Source organism: Salmo salar, chromosome ssa18, assembly GCF_905237065.1.
Source record: "Salmo salar chromosome ssa18, Ssal_v3.1, whole genome shotgun sequence".
Taxonomy (NCBI): Eukaryota; Metazoa; Chordata; class Actinopteri; order Salmoniformes; family Salmonidae; genus Salmo; species Salmo salar.
The window spans coordinates 45529050-45549550 of NC_059459.1; the positions used below are offsets into that span (position 1 = coordinate 45529050).

Below are 20501 nucleotides of genomic sequence, written 5' to 3' on the forward strand. Positions count from 1 at the left end.
ACTGTCTCACCCCCACCCTATGGTCCATGTCTGTCCTACTGTCTACCCCACCCTATGGTCTGTCCTACTGTCTACCCCACCCTATGGTCTGTCCTACTGTCTACCCCACCCTATGGTCTGTCCTACTGTCTACCCCACCCTATGGTCTGTCCTACTGTCTACCCCACCCTTTGGTCCATGTCTGTCCTACTGTCTACCCCACCCTTTGGTCTGTCCTACTGTCTACCCCACCCTATGGTCTGTCCTACTGTCTACCCCCACCCTATGGTCCATGTCTGTCCTACTGTCTACCCCACCCTATGGTCTGTCCTACTGTCTACCCCACCCTATGGTCTGTCCTACTGTCTACCCCACCCTATGGCCCATGTCTGTCCTACTGTCTACCCCACCCTATGGTCTGTCCTACTGTCTACCCCACCCTATGGTCTGTCCTACTGTCTACCCCACCCTATGGTCTGTCCTACTGTCTACCCCACCCTATGGTCTGTCCTACTGTCTACCCCACCCTATGGTCTGTCCTACTGTCTACCCCACCCTATGGTCCATGTCTGTCCTACTGTCTACCCCACCCTATGGTCTGTCCTACTGTCTACCCCACCCAATGGTCCATGTCTGTCCTACTGTCTACCCCACCCTATGGTCCATGTCTGTCCTACTGTCTACCCCACCCCTATGGTCTGTCCTACTGTCTACACCACCCTATGGTCTGTCCTACTGTCTACCCCACCCTATGGTCTGTCCTACTGTCTACCCCACCCTATGGTCTGTCCTACTGTCTACACCACCCTATGGTCTGTCCTACTGTCTACCCCACCCTATGGTCTGTACTACTCTCTACACCACCCTAATGTCTGTCCTACTGTCTATCCAACCCTATGGACCATGTCTGTCCTACTGTCTACCCCACCCTATGGTCTGTCCTACTACCTACCCCACCCTATGGTCTGTCCTACTGTCTACCCCACCCTATGGTCTGTCCTACTGTCTACCGCACCCTATGGTCCATGTCTGTCCTACTGTCTACCCCACCCTATGGTCTGTCCTACTGTCTACCCCACCCTATGTTCCATGTCTGTCCTACTGTCTACCCCACCCTATGGTCTGTCCTACTGTCTACCCCACCCTATGGTCCATGTCTTTCCTACTGTCTTCCCCACCCTATGGTCCATGTCTGTCCTACTGTCTACCCCACCCTATGGTCTGTCCTACTGTCTACCCCACCCTATGGTCTGTCCTACTGTCTACCCCACTCTATGGTCTGTCCTACTGTCTACACCACCCTCTGGTCTGTCCTACTGTCTACCCTACCCTATGGTCCATGTCTGTCCCTCTGTCTACCCCACCCTATGGTATGTCTGTCCTACTGTCTACCCCACCCTATGGTCTGTCCTACTGTCTACCCCACCCTATGGGCCATGTCTGTCCTACTGTCTTCCCCACCCAAGGGTCCATGTCTGTCCTACTGTCTACACCACCCTATGTGCTGTCCTACTTTTTACCCTACCCTATGGTCTGTCCTACTGTCTACCCCACCCTAGGTCTGTCCTACTGACTACCCCACCCTATGGTCTGTCCTACTGTCTACCCCACCCTATGGTCCATGTCTGTCCTACTGTCTACCCCACCCTATGGTCTGTCCTACTGTCCACCCCACCCTATGGTCCATGTCTGTCCTACTGTCTACCCCACCCCATGGTCTGTCCTACTGTCTACCCCACCCAATGGTCCATGTCTGTCCTACTGTCTACCCCACCCTACGCTCTGTCCTACTGTCTACCCCACCCTATGGTCTGTCCTACTGTCTACACCACCCTATGGTCTGTCCTACTGTCTACCCCACCCTATGGTCTGTCCTACTGTCTACCCCACCCTATGGTCCATTGTCCTTCTGTTTACCCCACCCTATGGTCCATGTCTGTCCTACTGTCTACCCCACCCTATGGTCTGTCCTACTGTCTACCCCAGCCTATGGTCTGTCCTACTGTCTACCCCACCCTATGGTCTGTCCTACTGTCTACCCCACCCTATGGTCTGTCCTACTGTCTACCCCACCCTATGGTCTGTCCTACTGTCTACCCCCACCCTATGGTCTGTCCTACTGTCTACCCCACCCTATGGTCTGTCCTACTGTCTACCCCACCCTATGGTCTGTCCTACTGTCTACCCCACCCCTATGGGCCATGTCTGTCCTACTGTCTACCCCACCCTATGGTCTGTCCTACTGTCTACCCCCACCCTATGGTCCATGTCTGTCCTACTGTCTACCCCACCCTATGGTCTGTCCTACTGTCTACCCCACCCTATGGTCTGTCGTCCTACTGTCTACCCCCACCCTATGGTCCATGTCTGTCCTACTGTCTACCCCACCCTATGGTCTGTCCTACTGTCTACCCCACCCTATGGTCCATGTCTGTCCTACTGTCTACCCCACCCTATGGTCTGTCCTACTGTCTACCCCACCCTATGGTCTGTCCTACTGTTCTACCCCACCCTATGGTCTGTCCTACTGTCTACCCCACCCTATGGTCTGTCCTACTGTCTACCCCACCCTATGGTCCATATCTGTCCTACTGTCTACCCCACCCTATGGTCTGTCCTACTGTCTACCCCACCCTATGGTCTGTTGTCCTACTGTCTACCCCACCCTATGGTCCATGTCTGTCCTACTGTCTACCCCACCCTATGGTCTGTCCTACTGTCTACCCCCACCCTATGGTCTGTCCTACTGTCTACCCCACCCCTATGGTCTGTCCTACTGTCTACCCCACCCTATGGTCCATGTCTGTCCTACTGTCTACCCCACCCTATGGTCTTCTGTCCTACTGTCTACCCCACCCTATGGTCTGTCCTACTGTCTACCCCACCCTATGGGCCATGTCTGTCCTACTGTCTACCCCACCCTATGGTCTGTCCTACTGTCTACCCCACCCTATGGTCCAATGTCTGTCCTACTGTCTACCCCACCCTATGGTCTGTCCTACTGTCTACCCCACCCTATGGTCCATGTCTGTCCTACTGTCTACCCCCACCCCTATGGTCTGTCCTACTGTCTACCCCACCCTATGGTCTGTCCTACTGTCTACCCCACCCTATGGTCCTCTGTCCTACTGTCTTCCCCACCCTATGGTCCATGTCTGTCCTACTGTCTACCCCACCCCTATGGTCTGTCCTACTGTCTACCCCACCCTATGGTCTGTCCTACTGTCTACCCCACCCTATGGTCTGTCCTACTGTCTTCCCCACCCTATGGTCTGTCCTACTGTCTACCCCACCCTATGGTCTGTCCGACTGTCTACCCCACCCTATGGTCTGTCTCCTACTGTCTACCCCACCCTATGGTCTGTCCTACTGTCTACCCCACCCTATGGTCTGTCCTACTGTCTACCCCACCCCTATGGTCTGTCCTACTGTCTACCCCACCCTATGGTCCATGTCTGTCCTACTGTCTACCCCACCCTATGGTCTGTCCTACTGTCTACCCCACCCTATGGTCTGTCCTACTGTCCACCCCCACCCTATGGTCTGTCCTACTGTCTACACCACCCTATGGTCTGTCCTACTGTCTACCCCACCCTATGGTCCATATCTGTCCTACTGTCTACCCCACCCTATGGTCCATGTCTGTCCTACTGTCTACCCAACCCTATGGTCTGTCCTACTGTCTACCCCACCCTATGGTCTGTCCTACTGTCTACCCCACCCTATGGTCTGTCCTACTGTCTACCCCACCCTATGGTCTCGTCCTACTGTCTACACCACCCTATGGTCTGTCCTACTGTCTACCCCACCCTATGGTCTGTCCTACTGTCTGCACCCCACCCTATGGTCTGTCCTACTGTCTACCCCACCCTATGGTCTGTCCTACTGTCTACCCCACCCCTATGGTCTGTCCTACTGTCTACCCCACCCTATGGTCCATGTCTGTCCTACTGTCTACCCCACCCTATGGTCTGTCCTACTGTCTACCCCACCCTATGGTCTGTCCTACTGTCTACCCCACCCTATGGTCTGTCCTACTGTCTACCCCACCCTATGGTCTGTCCTACTGTCTACCCCACCCTATGGTCCATATCTGTCCTTCTGTCTACCCCACCCTATGGGTGTCTGTCCTACTGTCTACCCCACCCTATGGTCTGTCCTACTGTCTACCCCACCCTATGGTCTGTCCTACTGTCTACCCCACCCTATGGTCTGTCCTACTGTCTACCCCACCCTATGGTCTGTCCTACTGTCTCACCCCACCCTATGGTCCATGTCTGTCCTACTGTCTACCCCACCCTATGGTCTGTCCTACTGTCTACCCCACCCTATGGTCTGTCCTACTGTCTACCCCACCCTATGGTCCATGTCTGTCCTACTGTCTACCCCACCCTATGGTCTGTCCTACTGTCTACCCCACCCTATGGTCTGTCCTACTGTCTACCCCACCCTATGGCCCATGTCTGTCCTACTGTCTACCCCACCCTATGGTCTGTCCTACTGTCTACCCCACCCTATGGTCTGTCCTACTGTCTACCCCACCCTATGGTCTGTCCTACTGTCTACCCCACCCTATGGTCCATGTCTGTCCTACTGTCTACCCCACCCTATGGTCTGTCCTACTGTCTACCCCACCCTATGGTCCATGTCTGTCCTACTGTCTACCCCACCCTATGGTCTGTCCTACTGTCTACCCCACCCTATGGTCTGTCCTACTGTCTACCCCACCCTATGGTCCATGTCTGTCCTACTGTCTACCCCACCCCTATGGTCTGTCCTACTGTCTACCCCACCCTATGGTCTGTCCTACTGTCTACCCCACCCTATGGGCCATGTCTGTCCTACTGTCTACCCCACCCTATGGTCTGTCCTACTGTCTACCCCACCCTATGGTCCATGTCTGTCCTACTGTCTACCCCACCCTATGGTCTGTCCTACTGTCTACCCCACCCTATGGTCCATGTGTCCTACTGTCTACCCCACCCTATGGTCCATGTCTGTCCTACTGTCTACCCCACCCTATGGTCTGTCCTACTGTCTACCCCACCCTATGGTCTGTCCTACTGTCTACCCCACCCTATGGTCCATGTCTGTCCTACTGTCTACCCCACCCTATGGTCTGTCCTACTGTCTACCCCACCCTATGGCCCATGTCTGTCCTACTGTCTACCCCACCCTATGGTCGCTGTCCTACTGTCTACCCCACCCTATGGTCTGTCCTACTGTCTACCCCACCCTATGGTCCTGTCTGTCCTACTGTCTACCCCACCCCTATGGTCTGTCCTACTGTCTACCCCACCCTATGGTCGTCTGTCCTACTGTCTACCCCACCCCTATGGTCTGTCCTACTGTCTACCCCACCCCTATGGTCTGTCCTACTGTCTACCCCACCCTATGGTCCATATCTGTCCTACTGTCTAACCTACCCTATGGTCTGTCCTACTGTCTACCCCACCCTATGGTCCGTGTCTGTCCTACTGTCTACCCCACCCTATGGTCCATGTCTGTCCTACTGTCTACCCCACCCCTATGGTCTGTCCTACTGTCTACCCCACCCTATTGTCTGTCCTACTGTCTACCCCACCCTATGGGCCATGTCTGTCCTACTGTCTACCCAACCCTATGGTCTGTCCTACTGTCTACCCCACCCTATGGTCAATGTCTGTCCTACTGTCTACCCCCACCCTATGGTCTGTCCTACTGTCTACCCCACCCTATGGTCCATGTCTGTCCTACTGTCTACCCCACCCTATGGTCTGTCCTACTGTCTACCCCACCCTATGGTCTGTCCTACTGTCTACCCCACCCTATGGTCCATGTCTGTCCTACTGTCTACCCCACCCTATGGTCCATGTCTGTCCTACTGTCTACCCCACCCTATGGTCTGTCCTACTGTCTACACCACCCTATGGTCTGTCCTACTGTCTACCCCACCCTATGGTCTGTCCTACTGTCTACCCCACCCTATGGTCTGTCCTACTGTCTACCCCACCCTATGGTCTGTCCTACTGTCTACCCCACCCTATGGTCTGTCCTACTGTCTACACCACCCTAATGTCTGTCCTACTGTCTACCCCACCCTATGGTCTGTCCTACTGTCTACCCCACCCTATGGTCTGTCCTACTGTCTACCCCACCCTATGGTCCATGTCTGTCCTACTGTCTACCCCACCCTATGGTCTGTCCTACTGTCTACCCCACCCTATGGTCTGTCCTACTGTCTACCCCACTCTATGGTCTGTCCTACTGTCTACACCACCCTCTGGTCTGTCCTACTGTCTACCCCACCCTATGGTCCATATCTGTCCTTCTGTCTACCCCACCCTGTGGGCCATGTCTGTCCTACTGTCTACCCAACCCTATGGTCTGTCCTACTGTCTACACCACCCTATGGTCTTTCCTACTGTCTACACCACCCTATGGTCTGTCCTACTGTCTACCCCACCCTATGGTCTGTCCTACTGTCTACACCACCCCTATGGTCTGTCCTACTGTCTACCCCCACCCTATGGTCTGTCCTACTGTCTACCCCACCCTATGGTCTGTCCTACTGTCTACCCCACCCTATGGTCTGTCCTACTGTCTACCCCACCCTATGGTCTGTCCTACTGACTACCCCACCCTATGGTCCATGTCTGTCCTACTGTCTACCCCACCCTATGGTCTGTCCTACTGTCTACCCCACCCTATGGTCTGTCCTACTGTCTACCCCACTCTATGGTCTGTCCTACTGTCTACAACACCCTCTGGTCTGTCCTACTGTCTACCCCACCCTATGGTCCATGTCTGTCCTTCTGTCTACCCCACCCTATGGGCCATGTCTGTCCTACTGTCTACCCCACCCTATGGTCTGTCCTACTGTCTACACCACCCTATGGTCTGTCCTACTGTCTACCCCACCCTATGGTCTGTCCTACTGTCTACACCACCCTATGGTCTGTCCTACTGTCTACCCCACCCTATGGTCCATGTCTGTCCTACTGTCTACCCCACCCTATGGTCTGTCCTACTGTCTACACCACCCTATGGTCTGTCCTACTGTCTACCCCACCCTATGGTCCATGTCTGTCCTACTGTCTACCCCACCCTATGGTCTGTCCTACTGTCTACCCCACCCTATGGTCTGTCCTACTGTCTACCCCACCCTATGGCCCATGTCTGTCCTACTGTCTACCCCACCCTATGGTCTGTCCTACTGTCTACCCCACCCTATGGTCTGTCCTACTGTCTACCCCACCCTATGGTCTGTCCTACTGTCTACCCCACCCTATGGTCCATGTCTGTCCTACTGTCTACCCCACCCTATGGTCTGTCCTACTGTCTACCCCACCCAATGGTCCATGTCTGTCCTACTGTCTACCCCACCCTATGGTCTGTCCTACTGTCTACCCCACCCTATGGTCTGTCCTACTGTCTACCCCACCCTATGGTCCATGTCTGTCCTACTGTCTACCCCACCCTATGGGTCTGTCCTACTGTCTACCCCACCCTATGGTCTGTCCTACTGTCTACCCCACCCTATGGCCATGTCTGTCCTACTGTCTACCCCACCCCTATGGTCTGTCCTACTGTCTACCCCACCCTATGGTCCATGTCTGTCCTACTGTCTACCCCACCCTATGGTCTGTCCTACTGTCTACCCCACCCTATGGTCCATGTCTGTCCTACTGTCTACCCCACCCTATGGTCCATGTCCTCTGTCTACCCCCTATGGTCTGTCCTACTGTCTACCCCACCCTATGGTCCGCTGTCCTACTGTCTACCCCACCCTATGGTCTGTCCTACTGTCTACCCCACCCTATGGTCTGTCCTACTGTCTACCCCACCCTATGGGCCATGTCTGTCCTACTGTCTACCCCACCCTATGGTCTGTCCTACTGTCTACCCCACCCTATGGTCCATGTCTGTCCTACTGTCTACCCCACCCTATGGTCTGTCCTACTGTCTACCCCACCCTATGGTCCATGTCTGTCCTTCTGTCTACCCCACCCTATGGTCCATGTCTGTCCTACTCTCTACCCCACCCTATGGTCTGTCCTACTGTCTACCCCACCCTATGGTCTGTCCTACTGTCTACCCCACCCTATGGTCCATGTCTGTCCTACTGTCTACCCCACTCTATGGTCTGTCCTACTGTCTACCCCACCCTTTGCCCATGTCTGTCCTACTGTCTATCCCACCCTATGGTCCATGTCTGTCCTACTGTCTACCCCACCCTATGGTCTGTCCTACTGTCTACCCCACCCTATGGGCTATGTCTGTCCTACTGTCTACCCCACCCTATGGTCTGTCCTACTGTCTACCCTACCCTATGGTCTGTCCTACTCTTTACCCCACCCTATGGTCTGTCCTACTGTCTACCCCACCCTATGGTCTGTCCTACTGTCTACCCCACCCTATGGTCTGTCCTACTGTCTACCCCACCCTATGGTCCATATCTGTCCTACTGTCTAACCTACCCTATGGTCTGTCCTACTGTCTACCCCACCCTATGGTCCGTGTCTGTCCTACTGTCTACCCCACCCTATGGTCCATGTCTGTCCTACTGTCTACCCCACCCTATGGTCTGTCCTACTGTCTACCCCACCCTATTGTTTGTCCTACTGTCTACCCCACCCTATGGGCCATGTCTGTCCTACTGTCTACCCAACCCTATGGTCTGTCCTACTGTCTACCCCACCCTATGGTCAATGTCTGTCCTACTGTCTACCCCACCCTATGGTCTGTCCTACTGTCTACCCCACCCTATGGTCCATGTCTGTCCTACTGTCTACCCCACCCTATGGTCTGTCCTACTGTCTACCCCACTCTATGGTCTGTCTTACTGTCTACCCCACCCTATGGTCCATGTCTGTCCTTCTGTCTACCCCACCCTATGGTCCATGTCTGTCCTACTGTCTACCCCACCCTATGGTCTGTCCTACTGTCTACACCAGCCTATGGTCTGTCCTACTGTCTACCCCACCCTATGGTCTGTCCTACTGTCTACCCCACCCTATGGTCTGTCCTCCTGTCTACACCACCCTATGGTCTGTCCTACAGTCTACCCCACCCTATGGTCTGTCCTACTGTCTACACCACCCTAATGTCTGTCCTACTGTCTACCCCACCCTATGGTCTGTCCTACTGTCTACCCCACCCTATGGTCTGTCCTATCGACTACCCCACCCTATGGTCCATGTCTGTCCTACTGTCTACCCCACCCTATGGTCTGTCCTACTGTCTACCCCACCCTATGGTCTGTCCTACTGTCTACCCCACTCTATGGTCTGTCCTACTGTCTACAACACCCTCTGGTCTGTCCTACTGTCTACCCCACCCTATGGTCCATATCTGTCCTTCTGTCTACCCCACCCTGTGGGCCATGTCTGTCCTACTGTCTACCCAACCCTATGGTCTGTCCTACTGTCTACACCACCCTATGGTCTTTCCTACTGTCTACACCACCCTATGGTCTGTCCTACTGTCTACCCCACCCTATGGTCTGTCCTACTGTCTACACCACCCTATGGTCTGTCCTACTGTCTACCCCACCCTATGGTCTGTCCTACTGTCTACACCACCCTAATGTCTGTCCTACTGTCTACCCCACCCTATGGTCTGTCCTACTGTCTACCCCACCCTATGGTCTGTCCTACTGACTACCCCACCCTATGGTCCATGTCTGTCCTACTGTCTACCCCACCCTATGGTCTGTACTACTGTCTACCCCACCCTATGGTCTGTCCTACTGTCTACCCCATTCTATGGTCTGTCCTACTGTCTACAACACCCTCTGGTCTGTCCTACTGTCTACCCCACCCTATGGTCCATATCTGTCCTTCTGTCTACCCCACCCTATGGGCCATGTCTGTCCTACTGTCTACCCCACCCTATGGTCTGTCCTACTGTCTACACCACCCTATGGTCTGTCCTACTGTCTACCCCACCCTATGGTCTGTCCTACTGTCTACACCACCCTATGGTCTGTCCTACTGTCTACCCCACCCTATGGTCCATGTCTGTCCTACTGTCTACCCCACCCTATGGTCTGTCCTACTGTCTACACCACCCTATGGTCTGTCCTACTGTCTACCCCACCCTATGGTCCATGTCTGTCCTACTGTCTACCCCACCCTATGGTCTGTCCTACTGTCTACCCCACCCTATGGTCTGTCCTACTGTCTACCCCACCCTATGGCCCATGTCTGTCCTACTGTCTACCCCACCCTATGGTCTGTCCTACTGTTTACCCCACCCTATGGTCTGTCCTACTGTCTACCCCACCCTTTGGTCTGTCCTACTGTCTACCCCACCCTATGGTCCATATCTGTCCTACTGTCTACCCTACCCTATGGTCTGTCCTACTGTCTACCCCACCCAATGGTCCATGTCTGTCCTACTGTCTACCCCACCCTATGGTCTGTCCTACTGTCTACCCCACCCTATGGTCTGTCCTACTGTCTACCCCACCCTATTGTCCATGTCTGTCCTACTGTCTACTCCACCCTATGGTCTGTCCTACTGTCTACCCCACCCTATGGTCTGTCCTACTGTCTACCCCACCCTATGGGCCATGTCTGTCCTACTGTCTACCCCACCCTATGGTCTGTCCTACTGTCTACCCCACCCTATGGTCCATGTCTGTCCTACTGTCTACCCCACCCTATGGTCTGTCCTACTGTCTACCCCACCCTATGGCCCATGTCTGTCCTTCTGTCTACCCCACCCTATGGTCCATGTCTGTCCTACTGTCTACCCCACCCTATGGTCTGTCCTACTGTCTACACCAGCCTATGGTCTGTCCTACTGTCTACCCCACCCTATGGTCTGTCCTACTGTCTACCCCACCCCATGGTCCATGTCTGTCCTACTGTCTACCCCACCCTATGGTCTGTCCTACTGTCTACCCCACCCTATGGTCTGTCCTACTGTCTACCCCACCCTATGGTCTGTCTTACTGTCTACCCCACCCTATGGTCTGTCCTACTGTCAACCCCACCCTATGGTCTGTCCTACTGTCTACCCCACCCTATGGTCTGTCCTACTGTCTACCCCACCCTATTGTCTGTCCTACTGTCTACACCACCCTAATGTCTGTCCTACTGTCTACCCCACCCTATGGTCCATGTCTGTCCAACTGTCTACCCCACCCTATGGTCTGTCCTACTGTCTACCCCACCCTATGGTCTGTCCTACTGTCTACCCCACCCTATGGTCTGTCCTACTGTCTACCCCACCCTATGGTCCATGTCTGTCCTACTGTCTACCCCACCCTATGGTCTGTCCTACTGTCTACCCCACCCTATGGTCCATGTCTGTCCTACTGTCTACCCCACCCTATGGTCTGTCCTACTGTCTACACCACCCTATGGTCTGTCCTACTGTCTACCCCACCCTATGGTCCATGTCTGTCCTACTGTCTACCCCACCCTATGGTCTGTCCTACTGTCTACCCCACCCTATGGTCTGTCCTACTGTCTACCCCACCCTATGGCCCATGTCTGTCCTACTGTCTACCCCACCCTATGGTCTGTCCTACTGTTTACCCCACCCTATGGTCTGTCCTACTGTCTACCCCACCCTTTGGTCTGTCCTACTGTCTACCCCACCCTATGGTCCATATCTGTCCTACTGTCTACCCTACCCTATGGTCTGTCCTACTGTCTACCCCACCCAATGGTCCATGTCTGTCCTACTGTCTACCCCACCCTATGGTCTGTCCTACTGTCTACCCTACCCTATGGTCTGTCCTACTGTCTACCCCACCCTATTGTCCATGTCTGTCCTACTGTCTACTCCACCCTATGGTCTGTCCTACTGTCTACCCCACCCTATGGTCTGTCCTACTGTCTACCCCACCCTATGGGCCATGTCTGTCCTACTGTCTACCCCACCCTATGGTCTGTCCTACTGTCTACCCCACCCTATGGTCCATGTCTGTCCTACTGTCTACCCCACCCTATGGTCTGTCCTACTGTCTACCCCACCCTATGGTCCATGTCTGTCCTTCTGTCTACCCCACCCTATGGTCCATGTCTGTCCTACTGTCTACCCCACCCTATGGTCTGTCCTACTGTCTACACCAGCCTATGGTCTGTCCTACTGTCTACCCCACCCTATGGTCTGTCCTACTGTCTACCCCACCCCATGGTCCATGTCTGTCCTACTGTCTACCCCACCCCTATGGTCTGTCCTACTGTCTACCCCACCCTATGGTCTGTCCTACTGTCTACCCCACCCTATGGTCTGTCTTACTGTCTACCCCACCCTATGGTCTGTCCTACTGTCAACCCCACCCTATGGTCTGTCCTACTGTCTACCCCACCCTATGGTCTGTCCTACTGTCTACCCCACCCTATGGTCTGTCCTACTGTCTACACCACCCTAATGTCTGTCCTACTGTCTACCCCACCCTATGGTCCATGTCTGTCCAACTGTCTACCCCACCCTATGGTCTGTCCTACTGTCTACCCCACCCTATGGTCTGTCCTACTGTCTACCCCACCCTATGGTCCATGTCTGTCCTACTGTCTACCCCACCCTATGGTCTGTCCTACTGTCTACCCCACCCTATGGTCCATGTCTTTCCTACTGTCTACCCCACTCTATGGTCTGTCCTACTGTCTACCCCACCCTTTGCCCATGTCTGTCCTACTGTCTACCCCACCCTATGGTCCATGTCTGTCCTACTGTCTACCCCACCCTATGGTCTGTCCTACTGTCTACCCCACCCTATGGGCTATGTCTGTCCTACTGTCTACCCCACCCTATGGTCTGTCCTACTGTCTACCCTACTCTATGGTCTGTCCTACTGTCTACCCCACCCAATATCCCATGTCTGTCCTACTGTCTACCCCACCCTATGTGTTATAGTCTGTCCTATTGTCAATCCCTGTCTGTCTGTTGGCTTACTCTCGACATCAACACCATCCTATTTGTCAGAAGAGGCTGGAGCTAGAGAGGAGCTTTTCTGTCCCTTTGCTGAAGAAGTTTAACCGAGGTGGACTTAAACCAAACGGTTGGCAGTTGACCAACGTATAGTCACTAGAGAATAAACTGGATGAGCTCCGTTCCGTCCTATCAACGGGACCTAAAAAAATCCCGGTAATATAATTTTTTCTCGGAGTCGTGGCTGAACAAGGATATGGATAATATACTGTACATCTCGTTGCCTTTTCTACGCATTGTCAAGACCGGTCGGCAGCCTCGGGGTAAGGTGAGAGGGACAGGGTGCCTTTTTCTACGCATCGTCAAGACCGGTCTTGGTTGAATGGAGCTAAAGGGTGGGACTAATAACAAGATAACCAATGTAAAACATACGAGGTCTGTAAAATGTATATAGGTTCAGAACTTTTGTGAAATAGCACAGTTACAAATAGAAATAACACTGGATGGACATCAGAAATAGAGGAAGGACTAAAAACAAACAAAAAAAATAACTATTGTAAAATAGACTGTGTCTGTAAAATGTGTATAAGATGAATAAATTGAAGGTAAAAGCCGAAGTGTTTATTAGATTACTCCAATTGGGCGATCGGTGGTAGGGTTTGCGGGGAATAATAATAAAGGTATATTCTTTAAAAAAAAGTATGTATGTCTATATAGGTATGTGTATGTATATATGTGTATATGGTATGCATGCGTGTATGGATATATATATTTACCCCAAAAATATATGGGGGATTGGAAATGATGCAGACAATTACATTGATGGAAGCAACAATCTATCCTCAATATTAAGCTGATCCACCCTAAAAAAACTCAAATTAAAAAAGACCGGTCGGAAGCCTCGGGGAAGGTGAGGGGGACAAGGTGTATCTCTTAGTTATCAACAGCTGGTGTGCGATAATGTTAAGGAAGTCTTAAAAAAAATTCTCTCGCCTGAGTTAGAATAGCTCATGCTAAGCTGTAGACACTACTATTTACCAAGAGAGTTCTCATCTACACTGAGTGGACAAAACTTTATGAACGCCTGCTCTTTCCATGACACAGACTGATCAGGTAGAATTCAGGTGGAAGCTATGATCCCTTATTGATGTCACCTGTTAAATCCACTTCAGTGTAGATGAAGGGGAGGAGACAGGTGTCACGGCTGTCGTAGGAAGAAGCGGACCAAAGTGCAGCGTGTGTGTCATTCAACATTTTATTTATTCTGTGAAACTATGCAATACATAAATAAACTGAATGACAAAACAACAAACCGTGACGCAGAGGTGAAACATACACTACTCAAAATGAATCTCCCACAAACCCAGGTGGGAAAAACACCAACTTAAATATGTCCTCCAATTAGAGACAACGATGACCAGCTGCCTCTAATTGGAGATCATCCCAAACACAGCCCAACATAGAAATACAAAACTAGAGCAACCCAACATAGAAAAACTAAACTAGAAAACCCCCCTGTCACACCCTGACCTACTCTACCATAGAAAATAACAGCTTACCATGGTCAGGATGTGACAACAGGTTAAAGAAGGATTTTTAAGCCTCGAGACAAGTGAGACATGGATTGTGTATGTGTGCCATTCAGAAGGTGAATGGGCAAAACAAAATATTCAAGTGCCTTTGAACGGGGTATGGTAGTAGGTGCCAACCGTGGGACGCATTGGAGTCAACATGGGTCAGCATCCCTGTGGAACGCTTTCGACACCTTGTAGAGTCCATGACCTGACGATTTGAGGCTGTTCTGAGGGCAAAAGGGGGGGGTTCCTAATGTTTGGTGTACTCAGTGTATATTTTTCATGGGCTGTCTTTTTACCACCACAAACCAATACCGGCACTAAGACCACACTCAACGAGTTGTACAAGGCCATAAGATAACAACAAAATGAACACACAGAGGCGACGCTTCTTGTGGCCGTTGATTTTAATACAGAGAGACTGAAATCCGTTTTTTTACCTCATTTCTACCAACATGTCACCTGTGCAACTAGAGTTAAAAGATCACCTTTCCTCCACACTCAGAAATGGATACAAGACTCTCCCTCAGTTTGGCAAATCTGACCATAACTCTATCCTCCTGAATCCTGCCTTTTACAAGCAAAAAAACGAAAGCAGGAAGTAGTACCAGTGACTCATTCAAAACGGAAGTGGTCAGATGTTTGCGGATGTTTTGCACAGACTGGAATATTCTCCGGGATACATCCGATAACATCGAGGAGTTTACCACATCAGTCACGGGTTTCATTAATAAGTGCGTCGATGACATCGTCCCCACAGTGACCGTACGTACATATCCCAACCAGAAACCATGGATTACAGGCAACATCCGCACTGAGCTAAAGGCTAGAGCTGCTGCTTTCAAGCAGCGGGACACTAAGCCGGAAGCTTATAAGAAATCCCGTTACGACCTCCGACGAGCAATCAAACAGGCAAAGTACCAATACAGGACTAATATCGAATCCTACTACGCCGGCTCTGACGCTCGTCGGATGTGGCAGGGCTTGCAAGCTATCACGGATTACAAAGGGAAACCCAGCTGCCCACTGACGCGAACCTACCCGACAAGCTAAATTCCTTCTATGCTCTCTTCGAGGCAAGCAATGCTTAGGCAAGCAATGCTGAACCATGCATTAGATGACCAGCTGTTCCAGGTGAATGTGTTATCTCGCTATCCATAGCCTTTGTGAGTAAGACTTTTGAACAGGTCAACATTCACAAGACGCATTACCAGGATGTGTGCTCAGAGCATGCGCTGACCAGCTGGCACGTGTCTTTACTAACATTTTCAACCTCTCCCTGACCCAGTCTGTAATACCTACATGTTTCAAGCAGACCACCATAGTCCATGTGCCCAAGAACACCAAGGTAACCTACCTAAATGATTACCGCCCCATAGCACTCACGTCTGTAGCCATGAAATGCTTTGAAAGGTTGGTCATGGCTCACATCAACACCATCATCCCAGAAACCCTAGACCCACTCCAATTCACATACCGCCCCAACAGATCCACAGATAACGCAATCTCTATCGCACTCCACACTGCCATTTTCTTACCTGGACAAGAGGAACACCTATGTGAGAATGCTGTTCACTGACTGCAGCTCAGCTGCCACGCTGACCATCAACACATGGGCCCCTTAGGGGTGTGTGCTTAGTCCCCTCCGGTACTCCCTGTTCACTTGCAACTGCGAAGACTCCAACACCATCATTAATTTTGCTGACGACACGACGGTGGTAGGCCAACCTCTCCCTCAATGTCAGCAAGACAAAGGAGCTGATCGTGGGCTACAGGAAACGGGGGTGGGGGGGGGGGGTCAAGCACGCCCCCATCCACGTTGACAGGGCTGTAGTGGAGCGGGTCGAGAGCTTCAGGTTCCTTGGTGTCAACATCACAAAGGAATTTGTATTTTTTATTTTACCTTTATTTGACTAGGCAAGTCAGTTAAGAACAAATTCTTATTTTCAATGACAGCCTAGCGGGGAACAGTGGGTTAACTGCCTTGTTCAGGGGCAGAATGACATATTTAGCATGGTCCACACAAACCAACCTAGTCATGAAGAAGGTACGACAACTCCCCTCTAGGAGGCTGACAGGATTTGACATGGTCCCTCAGATCCTCAAAAAGTTCTACAGCTGAACCATTGAGAGCATCTTGATTAGCTGCTTGGCATCCCACCGCAAGGCGCTGCAGAGGGTGGTGCGTATTGCCCAGTACATCCAGGACCTCTGTACCAGGTGTGTCAGAGGAAGATCCTAAAAACTTTATAAGACTCCCAGCCATCAAAGTCATAAACTGTTCTCTCTGCAACCACAAGACAAGCGGTACCGATGCACCACGTCCAGAACAGCTTCTACCCCCAAGCCATAGACTGTTCTCTCTGCAACCACACGACAAGCGGTACCGATGCACCAAGTCCAGAACAGCTTCTACCCCCAAGCCATAGACTGTTCTCTCTGCAACCACACGACAAGCGGTACCGATGCACCAAGTCCGGAAATGCTTCTACCCCCAAGGCATAAACTATTCTCTCTGCAACCACACGACAAGCGGTACCGATGCACCAGGTCCAGAACAGCTTCTACCCCGAAGCCATAAGACTGTTAAATAGTTAGTCCGGGTAGCTATTGGTTAACTATTTAACGATATGCATTGACCCTTTTTGTACTTCTCTTTTGACTCATTACATATGCTGCTGTTACTGTTTATTATCTATCCTGTTGCCTAGCCAGTTTACCCCTACCTATATGTACATATCTACCTCAATTACCTCATACCCCTGCACATCCACTCAGTGCTGGTACCCTGTGTATATAGCCATGTTATTACCTGGTACCCCTGCACATCCACTCAGTACTGGTACGCTGTGTATATTTTATATTACCATGTTATTAGCTGGTACCCCTGCACATCCACTCAGTACTGGTACCCTGTGTATATTTTATATAGCCATGTTATTACCTAGTACCCCTGCACATCCACTCAGTACTGGTACCCTGTGTATATAGCCATGTTATTACCTGGTACCCCTGCACATCCACTCAGTACTGGTACCCTGTGCATATAGCCATGTTATTACCTCGTACCCCTGCACATCCACTCAGTACTGGTACCCTGTGTATATGGCCATGTTATTACCTCGTACCCCTGCACATCTACTCAGTACTGGTACCCTGTGTATATAGCCATGTTATTACCTGGTACCCCTGCACATCCACTCAGTACTGGTACCCTGTGTATATAGCCATGTTATTACCTGGTACCCCTACACATCTACTCAGTACTGGTACCCTGTGTATATAGCCATGTTATTACCTGGTACCCCTGCACATCCACTCAGTACTGGTACACTGTGTATATAGCCATGTTATTACCTGGTACCCCTACACATCTACTCAGTACTGGTACCCTGTGTATATAGCCATGTTATTACCTGGTACCCCTACACATCTACTCAGTACTGTTACCCTGAGTATAAAGCCATGTTATTACCTGGTACCCCTGCACATCCACTCAGTACTGGTACCCTGTGTATATAGCCATGTTATTAGCGGGTACCCCTGCACATCCACTCAGTACTGGTACCCTGTGTATATAGCCATGTTATTACCTGGTACCCCTGCACATCCACTCAGTACTGGTACCCTGTGTATATAGCCATGTTATTACCTGGTACCCCTGCACATCCACTCAGTACTGGTACCCTGTGTATATAGCCATGTTATTACCTGGTACCCCTGCACATCCACTCAGTACTGGTACCCGGTGTATATAGCCAAGTTATTACCTGGTACCCCTGCACATCCACTCAGTACTGGTACCCTGTGTATATAGCCATGTTATTACCTGGTACCCCTGCACATCCACTCAGTACTGGTACCCTGTGTATATTGGCATGTTATTACCTGGTACCCCTGCACATCCACTCAGTACTGGTACCCTGCGTATATAGTCATAATATTACCTGGTACGCCTGCACATCCACTCAGTACTGGTACGCTGCGTATATAGCCATGTTATTACCTGGTACCCCTGCACATCCACTCAGTACTGGTACCCTGCGTATATAGCCATGTTATTACCTGGTACCCCTGCACATCCACTCAGTACTGGTACCCTGCGCATATAGCCATGTTATTACCTGGTACCCCTACACATCTACTCAGTACTGGTACCCTGTGTATATAGCCATGTTATTACCTGGTACCCCTGCACATCCACTCAGTACTGGTACACTGTGTATATAGCCATGTTATTACCTGGTACCCCTACACATCTACTCAGTACTGGTACCCTGTGTATATAGCCATGTTATTACCTGGTACCCCTACACATCTACTCAGTACTGTTACCCTGAGTATAAAGCCATGTTATTACCTGGTACCCCTGCACATCCACTCAGTACTGGTACCCTGTGTATATAGCCATGTTATTAGCGGGTACCCCTGCACATCCACTCAGTACTGGTACCCTGTGTATATAGCCATGTTATTACCTGGTACCCCTGCACATCCACTCAGTACTGGTACCCTGTGTATATAGCCATGTTATTAACTGGTACCCCTGCACATCCACTCAGTACTGGTACCCTGTGTATATAGCCATGTTATTACCTGGTACCCCTGCACATCCACTCAGTACTGGTACCCGGTGTATATAGCCATGTTATTACCTGGTACCCCTGCACATCCACTCAGTACTGATACCCTGTGTATATAGCCATGTTATTACCTGGTACCCCTGCACATCCACTCAGTACTGGTACCCTGTGTATATTGGCATGTTATTACCTGGTACCCCTGCACATCCACTCAGTACTGGTACCCTGCGTATATAGTCATAATATTACCTGGTACGCCTGCACATCCACTCAGTACTGGTACGCTGCGTATATAGCCATGTTATTACCTGGTACCCCTGCACATCCACTCAGTACTGGTACCCTGCGTATATAGCCATGTTATTACCTGGTACCCCTGCACATCCACTCAGTACTGGTACCCTGCGCATATAGCCATGTTATTACCTGGTACCCCTGCACATCCACTCAGTACTGGTACCCTGCGTATATAGCCATGTTATTACCTGGTACCCCAGCACATCCACTCAGTACTGGTACCCTGCGCATATAGCCATGTTATTACCTGGTACCCCTGCACATCCACTCAGTACTGGTACCCTGCGTATATAGCCATGTTATTACCTGGTACCCCTGCACATCCACTCAGTACTGGTACCCTGTGTATATAGCCATGTTATTACCTGGTACCCCTGCACATCCACTCAGTACTGGTACCCTGTGTATATAGGCATTTTATTACTCAGCAGGCTGAGTGTCCAGAACACATTGTTGTCAGTGTTTCCTACTGGTTAGGATAAGAACACATTGATGTCAGTGTTTCCTACTGGTTAGGATAAGAACACATTGATGTCAGTGTTTCCTACTGGTTAGGATAAGAACACATTGTTGTCAGTGTTTCCTACTGGTTAGGATAAGAACACATTGATGTCAGTGTTTCCTACTGGTTAGGATAAGAACACATTGATGTCAGTGTTTCCTACTGGTTAGGATAAGAACACATTGATGTCAGTGTTTCCTACTGGTTAGGATAAGAACACATTGATGTCAGTGTTACCTACTGGTTAAGATAAGAACACATTGATGTCAGTGTTTCCTACTGGTTAGGATAAGATAAGAACACATTGATGTCAGTGTTACCTACTGGTTAGGATAAGATAAGAACACATTGATGTCAGTGTTTCCTACTGGTTAGGATAAGAACACATTGATGTCAGTGTTACCTACTGGTTAAGATAAGAACACATTGATGTCAGTGTTTCCTACTGGTTAGGATAAGATAAGAACACATTGATGTCAGTGTTACCTACTGGTTAGGATAAGATAAGAACACATTGATGTCAGTGTTACCTACTGGTTAGGATAAGATAAGAACACATTGATGTCAGTGTTTCCTACTGGTTAGGATAAGAACACATTGATGTCAGTGTTACCTACTGGTCAGGATAAGAACACATTGATGTCAGTGTTTCCTACTGGTTAAGATAAGAACACATTGATGTCAGTGTTTCCTACT

The 20501-nt window shown here is 50.9% G+C and overlaps 1 protein-coding gene across 1 annotated transcript in view; it reads left to right on the forward strand.

The window, feature by feature from the left end:
• LOC106592272 (ryanodine receptor 2) overlaps positions 1 to 20501 on the forward strand; it is a 99672-nt gene that overhangs the window by 45952 nt on the left and 33219 nt on the right. The gene's annotated exons all lie outside the window — the stretch shown is intronic.